The following is a 14,573-nucleotide window of genomic DNA, read 5'->3' on the forward strand; positions in this document are numbered from 1 at the left end:
AAAGGCTCTGATGATCCCAGCTGAGTTGCCTGATTGTCAGAGGCTTTTTTTTTTCTTTTAAAGGCAAAAAAAAAAAGCTTTTAAAAAATGCTCTTCGGCCGAAGAGGTTGTAGAAAAAATGCTTTTAAAAGTAAAAAAAAAAAAAGACCCTGATGATCGCACGGCTCAGCTGGGATCGTCAGAGGTTGTAAAAAAAAATGCTTTTAAAAGGCTCCTCTGATGATCCCAGCTGATCGTCAGAGGCTTTTTTTCTTTTAAAGGCCCCCCCCCCAAAAAAAATGCTTTGCAAAGAAAAGAAAAGCCTCTGACGATCAGGCAACTCAGCTAGGATCAAAAGAGGAGCCTTTTAAAAGCATTTTTTCTACAACCTCTTCGGCCGAAGAGATTGTAACAAAAAATTGCTTTTAAAAGGCTCGTCTGGCGATCCCAGCTGAGTTGCCTGATCATCAGAGCCTTTTAAAAGCATTTTTTTCTTTCGGCCGAAGAGGTTGTAGAAAAAATGCTTTTAAAAGTAAAAAAAAAAAAAGTTGGCCACGCCCACCCAGTCACATTGCACCCCCCCACCACCAAGCCACGCCCACAGAACTGGTAGTAACAAATTTTACATTTCACCCCTGGGTGGAGGGCTATGTGAATAAACCAGCATTGGTGGCTTAAGATTCAAATATGTTTCTCGGTTTGGGACGGTTGGCCTTAGCCTTAGTCAGACCCCTGGCTGCGTTGATACAACGAGCTAAGCTCAGAATCAGAATAGAGCTGGAAGGGACCTTAGAGGTCTTCTAGTCCAGCCCCCAGCTTGATTAGATTAAATCTTATAATTTTTTGGAGCGGGGGAGGGGAGACAGCTTTCTTCAGCCTCTAAAACAGGGGTCTCCAACCTTGGCACCTTTAAGACTTGTGGACTTCAACTCCCAGAGTTCCTCAGCTACCAAAGCAAAGCTGGCGGAGGAACTCTGGGAGTTGAAGTCCACAAGTCTTAAAGGTGCCAGGGTTGGAGACCCCTGCTCTAAAACACAGGTGTTAAACCTTGACCCCTTTAAGACCGGTAGACTTCATCTCCCAGAATTCCCTAGTCAGCATAGCATGGCGGGCTGGGGAATGCTGGGAGTTGAAGTGCACAAGTCTTAAAAGTGATCAACGTTGGATAAGGCTTAACGTTGTTCAGTAAGTCGTGCCCGATTTTACGGTCTTTTTTCTCCCCCCCCTCGCAGCGTTTAAGCAAAACATGGCAGTCGTTAAGTGAATCATGCGGTCATTAAGTGAACCTGCCTTCTCCCATTGACGTTTCTTGTCGGAACCCAGCCAGAAAGGTGACAAATGGCGATCGCTCTGCTGCAATTGTCGTAAATATGTCCCAGTTTCCAAGTCCCAGAATTTTGATCACTTGCTCGTGGAGGGGCTACGACGGTTGTAAGTGCGAGGACCAGTCATAAGACCCTCCTTTCAGTGTTACCGTAACTTTGAATTGTTGCTAAACCAACGGTTGTAAATCGAGGGCTATCTGTATGCTTTTTTTGCCAAATTAGGCCTGAAAACTAACAATGACCTCTACTAAACAAATAATTCCCTCAACACTGTCAGACTATTTACTGAATCTGCACTACTATTAATCTTCTCATCGTTCCCATCACCAATCTCTTTCCACTTAGGACTGTATGACTATAACTTGTTGCTGGCAATCCTTATGATTTATATTGATATATTGATCATCAGTTGTGTTGTAAATGTTGTACCTTGATGAACGTATCTTTTCTTTTATGTACACTGAGAGCATATGCACCAAGACAAATTCCTTGTGTGTCCAATCACACTTGGCCAATAAAATTCTATTCTAATATTAATAGTTATCCTGAGTGCCCACAGAAGGGTTAAAAAAAATCAATGTCCCCCCCCCTGCTTAGAAAAGCCCCTCCCTCTTTTTTGCATGCCTGACATCTAAAAAAGAAGTGGAATTTTGATTCTGTAACTGCAGAAACCATTTTAATTTTTTCTGACCCTCCTGCGAAAGTCCTTGATATCAATCAAAAACAGAATAACAGAGCTGGAAGGGACCTTGGAGGTCTTCTAGTCCAACCCTTTGTTCAAGTAGGGGACCTTATACCATTCTGGACAAACGGTTATCCAACATCTTCTTAAAAATTTCCAGTGTTGGAGCATTCACAACTTCTGGAGGCAAGTTGTTACACTGGTTAATTGTTCTCACTTTCAGGAAATTTCTCCTTAGCTCTAGGTTGCTTCTCCTTGATTAGAATATAACAGAGTTGGAGGGACCCTTTAAGTCATCTAGTCCAACCCCCCACCCAAGCAGGAGACTACCCCATTTCTGACAGATGGCAGTCCAGTCTCTTCTGGAAAGCCTCCGGTGATGAAACTCCTACAACTTCCGAAGGCAACTTCTGTTCCATCGGTTGATTGTTCTCACAGTCAGGAAATTTCTCCTTATTTTCTTTCTTGCTTTTTTTTTTTATTGAAAGAGTTTTAAAAAACAAAAACATTTTCCCCCTTTTTCCCCCCCTCCCTCCCCCAAAAAAACCCTTCCCCCCTCCCTCCCCCCCCCCGGCTTCCCGGGTCAATCACAAGGTATTGTTATACATAAACCAAACATAGAGTAAAATTTTCCCTTCTAATCCAATTAACCTCATCCAAATCTTTTCATCTCCCAACCCCCTCCCCATTACATAAAATAACTTTCTAATTATTCAAAGGCAATCTGATATTTCTTAATCTGATATCTGTTTTGTAGATAATCAATCCATTTTTTCCATTCAATTAAATATCTTTCCTGCGTATTGTCTTTTAAAAACGCTGAGATTTTAGCCATCTCAGCCAAATTAATGACTTTCAGTATCCATTCTTCTATTGTAGGTACCTCTTCTTTCTTCCAGTATTGTCCAATCAACAGTCTTGCTGCTGTTATTAAATTCAGAATCAATTTAGTCTCAATCCCTGTACAATCCGTTATAATTCCCAAAAGGAAAAATTGTGGCAGGAACTTTATCTTCTTCTAGGAAATTTCTCCTTATTTTCCAGGTTGAATCTCTCCTTGTTCAGTTTCCATCTATTTTATCTTGTCTGGCTTTCGGGTGCTTCGGAAAATAGCTTGATCCCTTCCTTTCTCTGGCAGCCCCTCAAATATTGGAACACTGTTATCATGTCATCCCTAGTCCTTCTCTTCACTAGACTAGGCATTCCCAGTTCCTGCGACTGTTTTTCATACGTTTTAGTTTCCAGTCCCCTCATCATCCGGTTGCTCTTCTCTGCACCCTTTCTAGAGCCTCAACATCTTTTTTATAGTGTAGTGATATTTATAGTGTGGTGAACCACGTTGTTAGAAAATCTGTGTATCTTTAGCACCGCAGAGTGGTGAGCAAAGAGTACAGTCACCATGTGCTTTACTGCTTAACTGTTTAACTGTAACAGGAAACAGGGAATTCTACTTAGAGCAAAAGAACATAAGAATATACACCATAGATCCACATAGATGACAGTAAACACTGCCATCTACTGGGTGAATACTACTGTAGTTGTCCCATAAAAATACATTCCAACAATGAATTCCAAAACACACTTTATCCATAATAATTGATTTCCATCAGCAATGCCCTTGGTAAGCTACACCGGCGTTGCACAATTCTAAACTAATTCTCTTGAATTCAGCAAGGCTTATCCCCTCCTTAGAAATGCTAGGTAAAAGCCGCAACTCGCAATTTTCTAAGAAAAGCAATATAAAAACTCTCTATAGGAATAAATCAATCGTAGCAGAAACTCCCGAGTGACTAAAGCAACAGATTTTCCTTTCTTGCTTTCTTTGTTGAAAAGAAATGGGCATTAGTCCGATTTCTCATCCTATACAGGTAGTCCTCGACTTACGACCACAACTGAGCCCAAAACCTCTGTTGCTAAGCGAACCAGTTGTTAAGTGAGCTTTTCCCCCATTTTACAACCTTCCTTGCCACAGTTATTAAGCGAATCATTGCAGTTGTTCAGTGAGTCACACGGTCGTTAAACGAATCTGGCTTCCACGTTGATTGTGCCCGTCAGAAGGTCGTAAAAGGGGATCACGTGACCCCAGGACACTGAAACTGTCAAAAATATGAGTCAGATGGCTGCAACGGTCATAAGTGTGAAAAATGGTCGTTAATTACATTTTTCAGTGTTGTAACACTTGTTGTTGTAAAATGTTTGGGTGGGGAATTCATGAATTCACACACCGGAAGATCAGAAGCAAATGAAACATGAAAAATCAGGTCATTCAATGGTCACTAAATGAACCTTGTAAGTCGAGGACTACCTACATGCTTTTGAAGCCTATATATACAGTTGGTTTTGGTTGCCAAACTTGTCTGAAGATTAAATTTAAAAGCTGCAGCTCCAATGGATATTCGGGATAGATTTGAGAAGCAGGTTGTTTAAAAAAAGTTGTTTCCAATAACTGGGTCATCTCTGCAAATGTCGGTTGCAGGTTGTTGTAATAGTGTCTCTTTTGCCACAAACCCAGGTTTGTTGTGACATACAATAATATCTGTCACCTGCGGTCCAGGTTTACAGACAGTGGGCAAGTTTGGTTGGCTTGACCAAATAATCAGCAGCAATGAGAGACAAGAAACAAGAAATTTGTGTGAAAACTCTGAAAATTATGTTTTGTATACTGAAATACAGGTAGTGAATAGAATAGAATAGAATGCAGAATGGAATGGAATAGAATAGAATAGAATAGAATGGAATAGAATGGAATGGAATGGAATGGAATGGAATGGAATGGAATGGAATAGAATAGAATAGAATAGAATAGAATAGAATAGAATAGAATAGAATGGAATGGAATAGAATAGAATAGAATAGAATAGAATAGAATAACAGAGTTGGAAGGGACCTTGGAGGTCTTCTAGTCCAACCCCCTGCCCAGGCAGGAAACCCTACACCACTTCAGACAAATGGTTATCCAACATCTTCTTAAAAACTTCCAGTGTTGGAGCATTCACAACTTCTGCAGGCAAGTCGTTCCACTTATTAATTGTTCTAACTGTCAGGAAATTTCTCCTTAGTTCTAAGTTGCTTCTCTCCTTGATCAGTTTCCACCCATTGCTTCTTGTTCTACCCTCAGGTGCTTTGGAGAATAGTTTGACTCCCTCTTCTTTGTGGCAACCCCTGAGATATTGGAAGACTGCTATCATGTCTCCCCTAGTCCTTCTTTTCATTAAACTAGACATACCCAGTTCCTGCAACCGTTCTTCATATGTTTTAGCCTCCAGTCCCCTAATCATCTTTGTTGCTCTTCTCTGCACTCTTTCTAGAGTCTCAGCATCTTTTTTACATCGCGGTGACCAAAACTGGATGCAATATTCCAAGTGTGGCCTTACCAAGGCATTATAAAGTAGCACTAACACTTCACGTGATCTTGATTCTATCCCTCTGTTTATGCAGCCCAAAACTGTGTTGGCTTTTTTAGCGGCTGCTGCACACGGCTTGCTCATATCTAAATGGTTGTCCACTAGGATTCCAAGATTCCCTCTCACAGGTACTACTATTGAGCAAAGTACCACATATACGGTACCTGTGCATTTTGGGTTTTCTTAAAGCAAAGATTTTTTTTGTTGAACATTTATAGATCCGATTTCTCTCCGAAGACTCAGGGCGGCTTACAGTGTATAAGGCAATAGTCTCATTCTATTTGTATATTTACAAAGTCAACTTATTGCCCCCCCAACAATCTGGGTCCTCATTTTTACCTACCTTATAAAGGATGGAAGGCTGAGTCAACCTATATAGTGTAAGCCGCCTCGGGTGGGGCTTGAACCTGCAGTAATTAAAGTAAAACATCCCTCGGCGAATAGAAAAACTGGAGTCTTGGAGCTTTAATGCTTCATTTTTTAAAAATTGTTGATAAGCTTCAAAAGTCTCCCGTAAGATGGAACTTTTTAAATCAGTGGTTCTCAACCTTTATAGTGCTGCGACCCCTTTAACACAATTCCCCACGATGTGGCGACCCCAACCGTAAAATTATTTTCATTTTGAATTTATCGCGCCTGAAGCCGTATTGGCTAGCGATCTGAACTGCTTGCGATTGCCTTGAGGACAGAGGCATTAAAGCGGAGACTCCTCCCCTATCAAGTTCATCGCGCCTGAAGCCAGATTAGGCTAGCGATTGGGAGTGATTGCAGCTGGCTTGAGAGGGAGACATCAGAGCAAAGATTTCTCTCTTTTTTAATTCATTGCGCCTGAAGCCGAATTCGGCTAGCGATTTAAAGAACCTGCAGCTGGCTTGTGGAGTCAACCATTGGAGTGCGATTCTTCGACTCTCAAGTATACTTCCCATATTTCCGATGGTTGTAGGTGACCCCTGGCAAATCGTCATTCGACCCCCAACGGGGTCGCGACCCACAGGTTGAGAACCGCTGGTTTAAATCAAGACCGTGCAACCTTGGAAACTTTCAAGTCTTTTTGGACTTGAACTCCCAGAATTCCCCCAGCCAAGAAAAAAAGCAAGAAAATCCATCTGTCTTTTTGAACAAATGTCTATGGAGATTTATCAGTCATCCAGGTCCTGGTTGTCCTAAAGGTGCTTTTTCAAAAGGCAACTGGTTTTTCTTTGAAGGCGTTTCTTTGAAAACGTTTGTTTGAAGAAGCTGAAGAAGCTTCTTGGGTGAGAAGTGAAGTGTCTTCACAGAAAAAACCAGAAAGTCCAGTTGCCTCGTGAAAAAAAGCCCCTTTGGGACCACCACGACCTGAGTGATTGAGAATCTCCATAGACATGAAATCAATTGATTGATCTGAGCCTCTGGTGGCTCAACAGACTAATGCAGTCTGTTATTAACACAGCTGCTTGCAATTACTGCAAGTTCAAGTCCCACCAGGCCCAAGGTTGACTCAGCCTTCCATCCTTTATAAGGTAGGTAAAATGAGGACCCAGATTGTTGGGGGCAATAAAAGTTGACTTTGTATATAATATACAAATGGATGAAGACTATTGCTTAACAAAGTGTAAGCCGCCCTGAGTCTTCGGAGAAGGGCGGGATATAAATTCAAATAAAATAAAAATAAAAAAAAAAAAAAATAATTGCAGGCTGCTGTGTTCTAATAACAGGCTTCTAACAGCCTGAGCTATTACGGCCCAAAATTTCATTTTGTTAGACAGCGCCCAATGTTCAAGTCTGTCTGATCTTCGACTTAGGTTCACAGTTGAACCCAAAATTTCCATTGCTAAGCGAGACAGTTGATATGTGAGTTTTGCCCCATTTTATGACCTTCCTTGCCACGGTTGTTAAGTGAACGACTGCTGTCGTTATCTTAGTCACACGGTTATAAAGTGAATCTGGCTTCCCCATTGACTTTGCTCGCCAGAAAGTGGCAAAAGGAGATCACATGACCCCGAGACACTGTGACCGTCATAAATACGAATCAATTGCAAAGCACATGACCAGGGGGATGCTGTAAAGGTCGTAAGTTTGGAAAACGGTCATAAGACATTGTAATTTCAAACAGCCACTAAATGAACTGTTATAAATTGAGGATTGTCTGTATACAAAAATCCAGAGCAGTTGTTCACCTTCAGCATTGATGGTAATAAGTATCAATGAGCGAAGGAATTGAACAACGGTCTCCTTTTCTGATTTTCATATTTTATATCCTTCTGATCTTCCGGTTTGTGAATTCATGAACTCCCCAGCCAAGATTTGGGGAGAATCTACCTTCCTACGAATTTGTTGTGTCTCGTCCAATCTCACCGCAGCCGGGGCCTTCTTATCTGCTTCTGAACACGGAGGAATGTCCTAGTATGCCTCCCGGCCCCAGCCCTGGCTCCATGCCCAGACAGGCTGAAGAGGAGGAAATACCTCCAGCCCCCAGCTCTGGCTCCATGCCCAGGCAAACGGAGCAACTAGACCCCTCCCCCTCCTCCACAGTATGTGAGCCTGAGGGAGGTCAATTGCCAACAGCTGCAGACTGGAGTGACCCTCGCGTCAGAAGACTTGATAGGTGGAGGCAACAGAAGGAAGGGAGGGGCAGGCCTGGATAAGTGCTGAGTCATGGAGCCACACCCCATGGCCTATATAAAGGATCTGCTTTCTGGCATTCTCTGAGTCAGGCAAAGTCTAAACATATCTTGCTGAAGTTACTTTCTGGTCTCCTGCCTGCCCTGAGGACTTTGCTAGGACTTTGGCAGAGCTGCAGAGGCACGCCTGATTCGGATTTCCCTGACCCGGCCGTCAGCGGAGGAGTGGGACACGACAGAATTGAACCCCAGACTCCTCTAGAGGGGTCTATGACAATTCTCTGCGGCCAACTCACACGGCCAACTTGTCAAAGATAACTCACCTGGTCAACTTGCCATGACCAATTTACCACAGCCAACTTGTCATGGTCAAATTGCCGCGGCCAACTTGTCATGGCCAACTCAACACAGCCAACTTGTCATGGCCAACTCACCATGGCCAACTCAACACAGCCAACTTGTCATGGCCAACTCACCATGGCCAATTCACCACGGCCAACTTGTCATGGCCAACTCGCCACGGCCAACTTGTCATGGCCAACTCACTGCAGCTAACTTGCCGTGGCCAACTCACCATGGCCAACTTGTCATGGCCAACTCACCATGGCCAATTTGCCACGGCCAACTTGTCATGGCCAACTCGCCACGGCCAACTTGTCATGGCCAACTCACTGCAGCTAACTTGCCGTGGCCAACTCACCATGGCCAACTTGTCATGGCCAACTCACCACGGCCAACTTCAGTTAGCAGACTAACTTAAGGCCTGCAGTGAGTCCCTTAATAACTGTGGCAAGAAAGGCCATAACATGGAGCAAAAGTCAATTAACTGTCTTGCTTAGCAGCAAAAATTTTGGGCTCAACTGTGGACGTAAGTCAAGGACGGTTTGAAATCTGCAAATCCTACTTATGGATTAGTTTCTTTGGGTTTTTATCCAGCATCTGCAAAGAGAGATGAGGTGGAGGATGAGGATCAAAAAATTCAAGATGATGCCAGGAAAAGACATTAGAATATAAACTGAGAGCAAACAGCACTCCTCACTAGCACTGATGAAGTTACCTAGCTGGGCCATGAAACATCTGCAATAAAACAACGAAGCTCAGAGAGCACTAAGGACCCCACAGTTGTCCACCTCCTTCTCCTTCTCCTCCTCCTCCTCATCTCCCCACTCCCTTCTAGCACTGATGATATTCACTAGCTAGGTCACGAAACGTCAGCAAGAAAACCACCAAGCTCAGAGAGCACTAAGGACCCCACAGTCATTGTCCTCCTCCTCCTCCTCCTCCTCCTCCTCCTCCTCCTCCTCCTCCTCCTCCTCCTCCTCCTCCTCCTCCTCCTCCTCCTCCTCCTCATCTCCCCACTCCCTTGTAGCACTGATGATATTCACTATCTAGGTCACAAAACATCTGCAAGAAAACAACGAAGCTCAGAGAGCACTAAGGACCCCACAGTTGTCCACCACCTCCTCCTCCTCCTCCTCCTCCTCCTCCTCCTCCTCCTCCTCCTCCTCCTCCTCCTCCTCATCTCCCCACTCCCTTCTAGCACAGATGATATTCCCTAGCTAGGTCACGAAACATCTGCAAGAAAACCCCCAAGCTCATAGCACCAGGGACCCCTCACGTCAACCCTGAGCTCCAAATATTCTCCTTTATTGGAAGCCCCAGCCCCGTGCGATATGCGCAAGCTGTTGTTGAGCCCTTCCGTGCATAGATCTGAAGATTCAAAGCTCCCTTCTAATTGTTGCGGGAACACAATCACACGACCACACACACACACACACACGGACCCCCAGTTCTCAGGTTCTGGTCTTATTTCGCACAGGCGATGTTTTTTTTGTGCCGAGTTCGCAAGCCTCAACTCTTTGCCCGCATGTCGAGCTGTGGGCAATGTTACACCTCCGTGTTTTGTGAATCGGCCACCATTCTGCCACTATTCATCTCTAACCCTCCATTAAGGCCTTCTGAGGTTAATTTCTTTTTTTCTCCCACCACTCTGAGGGGCCTCTGGTGCCTGGCTTGCTTTTATCCAGGTTAAACTGTGGCTTGCTGTCATGTGAAAAATAATAATAATAATAAATTCCTCCCCTCTCTAAGCCAGGGGTCTCCAACCTTGGCAACTTTAAGACTTGTGGACTTCAACTCCCAGAGTTCCTCAGCCAGCTTTGCTTACTCTCTTATAATCCCTTCCTCTGCAATCTCTCCACTTTGGCGGGTAAGAGAAAAAGAAACAGACACATCCGGCTGAGGAATTTTGGGAGTTGAAGTCCACAAGTCTTAAAGTGGCCAAGGTTGGAGACCCCAGCTCTAAGCAATATAGGTAGCCCTTGACTTACAACCATTCATTTAGTGACCGTTCAAAGTTACAGCAGCACTGAAACAAGTCACCGATGACTGGTTTTCACGCTTAACGACGGTTGCCGCATCCTCGGGTTCATACGATCAGAATTTGTAGGCTTGGCAACTGACTCGTATTTATGACCGTTGGACTGTCCCGGGGTCACGCGATCCCCTTTTGCGACCTTCTGACAAGCCAGGTCCATGGGGAAGCCAGCTTCACTTAACCGCCGTGTGACTCACTTAACAACTGTGGCAAGAACGGCCGCAAAATGGGGCAAAGCTCACTTAACAACTGCCTCGCTTAGCAGCAGAAATTTGGGGCTCAGCTGCGGTCGTAAGTCCAGGACTATTTGTAGGCCCAGGTAAAGAGGGCTCAGTGGCTAAGACACTGAGCTTGTCCATCAGAAAGGTCGGCAGTTCGGCGGTTCGAATCCCTAGTCCAGGTCTCCTGCGTGAGCAGGGGGTTGGACTAGATGACCTCCAGGGTCCCTTCCAACTCTGTTACCGTTAACCGTTAACCTCTCCTTTCTGCAGGGCAGTTAGAGCTGAGCTTGAAAAAATCCAGCCGTTTTGGATCTCTGCTGCCATCTAGAGGTTTGCGATGAGACATGCTTTTTTGTGTGTGTGTGTGGGGGGGGATACAGGTAAGCCATGATTTATAACCGTAATGAAACCATGATGATCGTAAGCTGTGATGGTCGTAAACCAGGTTATCCACCCGACCGACCCACATTTTATGACCTTTTTTTTCAAACAATGAAAAAAAGGGGGTAAAATCAAATCGGTCATGCAGGTGACTTGCTTTACGATTGTCACGACTTACGACTGCAACGGGTAGGCGCCGTTATAATATGCGTCGATCTGCTAGGGAGAACTCTGGGAGTTGAAGTCGCACACCTCTTAAAAGTCCCCAGGTTTGAAAAAAACAAAACGAAATCCAACTGCCGGAGGCCATAACAGAAATCTAGAAAGCAACCGAGCATGTATTTATCGTAAGCGAAAAGTCACTTTTTCAGTGAATGCAAGAATCCTCCTGCATAAATTAGATTTTTGGAAGATAAAGATTAAGCTCTGACTCATTTCTCATTCCCCTCCCCCTTCTTTTGCTATTTTCCTGGCTTGGCTTCATTGGGGAGATTAATGATTGCATGTCCAGGAAAAAGTAAAATTCCATGAAAACTACAGGGTAAGTTCATGCACTCACGTCCTCTGGATTCGAACGTAACATCATGCAAATGTTTCTTTAAGTTCCATCAACTTTTACGTTTCGTGTTAAAACCACAAGTCGTTTTAGGAATTAGGAATTAGTAGAGCTAATTAATAAACATTTGCAGCGTTTAGTTTGGACTGTCACAGCACCCCCCTACAGCTACATAATCAAAATTTGGGTACCTGTCATGTATTTAACGGATTAACAGAGTTGGAAGGGACCTTGGAGGTCATCTAGTCCAACCCCCCCCTGCCCAAGCAGGAGACCCTACACCATTTCTGACAAATGGCAGTCCAATCTTTTCTTGAAAGCCTCCAGGGATGAAGTTCCCACAACTTCCGAAGGCACGTTTCATTTACGACGGTGTAGTGTCCTGCGTTGACATGATCAAAATTTGTGATCTTCCCAGCTAGTTTCCAGCAAAGTCAAGTCAAAAGGGGAACTGGTTTCCCTTAACGACCGCATGATTCCCTTAACGACCGCAGGTGATTCCCTTAACAACCCTGGCTGGAAAAAAAATGGGCAGGACTACTTAACAACCGCCTTGCTTAACAAGATAAATTTTTGCCCCCGATTGTGGTTGTAAGACTGGAGGGCTAGCCGTAACGGACAGTGAACCCAAAGGTCTAATCCGATGGTTGAATTTGAACTCTGCACCGCTCGGGTCAGCACTTTCCCTTGCCGAAATCCCTTCCTGTTCTTAAGTGGTGTTTTTTTTTAAAATGTGTGTCTTGGTTCTTTTGGGCCGAGAGGCAAATCTGTTCTGCAATTTTCCAGAAGACAAGCGAAGCGGGGAAAAAAACAAAAAACAGCGGACAGTTTGGCACGCCAGAAATTTGGTTGAATGTCTCCTTTCGTTCTTTGCTTTGCGATAAATAAAATCATTGTATTAGTGTCTGTCTATGAGCTTTCTTTAATTCCGAAATTATATATATATAATTGCTCCTAGAAGCACGAAGCTGTAAACACCAGCCTGAAGATGACGAATGAGACTTCGTCGAAACGTCGCCAAGACACATATATTTGTTTTCGTAGGTTTTCATGGGTATAGGTATGTAGGTCTTGGCATATTCAAATCTTCTCCCCTGTAAGGTTGAGAGTATCTTGGCGACGTTTCGACGAGGTCTCACTCATCATCTTCAGGCTGGTGCTTTCGGCTTCGTGCTTGTGCGAGCAAAGCATGGTCGGAGCTGCCATCTCTCTATAAATACTGGTGGGGAGGTGGGGAGTGTTGCTGTGAGCGGGTTGGTTGGCTGTGTGGTTGCATCTTGATTGGTAGATGGGGTGGGTGTTTGCAGATTAGTCGGCTGTTTCGTAGCACCCTGTGTGGGTGTGGTCCTAGTTGTGCCACCTCCTCCCCGCCAGTATTTATAGAGAGACGGCAGCTCCGACCACGCTTTGCTCGCAGAAGCACGAAGCCGAAAGCACCAGCCTGAAGATGATGAGGGAGACCTCGTCGAAACGTCGCCAAGATACTCTCAACCTTACACGGGAAAAGACCCGAATATGCCAAGACCTACATACATGTGAGAGTGTGTGTGTTTGTACATTTCAGTCCTTTGGACTGCAAAAGCTTTCCGATACACTGCTACTGTAAGAAACGGGAGGGCAAATTTTGGAACGATACACAGACCGCAGAAGTTTTTTTTTTTTGAAAATGTTTCATCAATGTTGACGTTTAAAATGACAGCCTGTCGTGTCCCACTCCTCCGCTGACGGCTGGGTCAGGGAAATCCGAATCAGGCTTGCCTCTGCAGCTCTGCCCAAAGTCCTAGCAAAGTCCTCAGAGCAGGCAGGAGACCAGTAAGTGACTTCAGCAAGATAAGTTCGACTTTGCCTGACTCAGAGACTGCCAGAAAGCAGATCCTTTATATAGGCCATGGGGTGTGGCTCCATGACTCAGCACTCATTAAGGCCTGCCCCTCCCTTCCTTCTGTTGCCTCTGCCTCTCCAATCTTCTGATGCGAGGATTACTCCAATCAGCTGTTGTTGGGAGTAAACCCTCCTCAGGCTCACCTGCTGTGGAGGAGGGGGAGGGGTCTAGCTGCTCCGTTTGCCTGGGCATGGAGCCAGGGCTGGGGCAGGGAGATGCTCCTTCTTCTGCAGTTTGTCTGGGCATGGAGCCAGGACTTGGGCCGGGAGGCATACATTCCTCAGTGTTCGGGAGCAGGTAAGAAGGCCCCGGCTGCTCTGAGGGCGGGCAAGACACAACACAGCCGTTCCAGTTTTAGCATCCGCTGCAAAAAAACAAACAAATACCCAAAACCCCATCTGGATGAACCGGAGAGGATTTGTGCGATTCACTTGTTGCAAAAAGACCAGCGTCGCACAAAGAATTGTTCCTCCTAAACAACAGACTCATCCAGATGGAAGTGAAATATCCCTTTGTAATTTTTCGGTTATGTAAACCCACACGAGACAATCTGGTTTTATCCAGCTGGGATTCATCAACTCTTGAGTAGTCAAATTGACTATACAAATCTCTGTTGGGAATTGAACTCACAACCTTCGGCATTTAGATCAGCGTTTCCCAAGCAACATTAAGAGGTCTGGACTTCAACTCCCAGAATTCCCCAGCCAACTGCAGCTGTCTGGTGAATTCTGGGAGTTAAAATCCAGATATTTTAAAGTTGGAAGGTTTAGGATCACTGCTTAAAATACAATGCAACTACAGATAGTTCTCGACTTACAACATTTTATTTAGTGACCGTTCAAAGTTACAAAGACACTGAAAAAAGGGACTTAGGACCGTTGTTCGCACTTACGACTGTCGCAGCATTCCCGTGGTCCAGTGGTGGGTTTCAATTTTTTTTATACTGGTTCTGTGGGCGTGGCTTAGTGGGAGTGGCATGGCTTGGTGGGCGTGGCAGGGGAAGAATACTGTAAAATCTCCATTCACACCCCACTCCAGCGGAAGGATACTGTAAAATCTCCATTCCCACCTCACTCCAGGGAAAGGATACTGCAAAATCTCCATTCCCACCCCACTCCAGGGGAAGGATACTGCAAAATCTCCATTCCCACCCCACTCCAGGGCAA

The sequence above is a fragment of the Ahaetulla prasina genome, chromosome 3 (genome assembly GCF_028640845.1).
Source record: "Ahaetulla prasina isolate Xishuangbanna chromosome 3, ASM2864084v1, whole genome shotgun sequence".
Classification (NCBI taxonomy): Eukaryota; Metazoa; Chordata; class Lepidosauria; order Squamata; family Colubridae; genus Ahaetulla; species Ahaetulla prasina.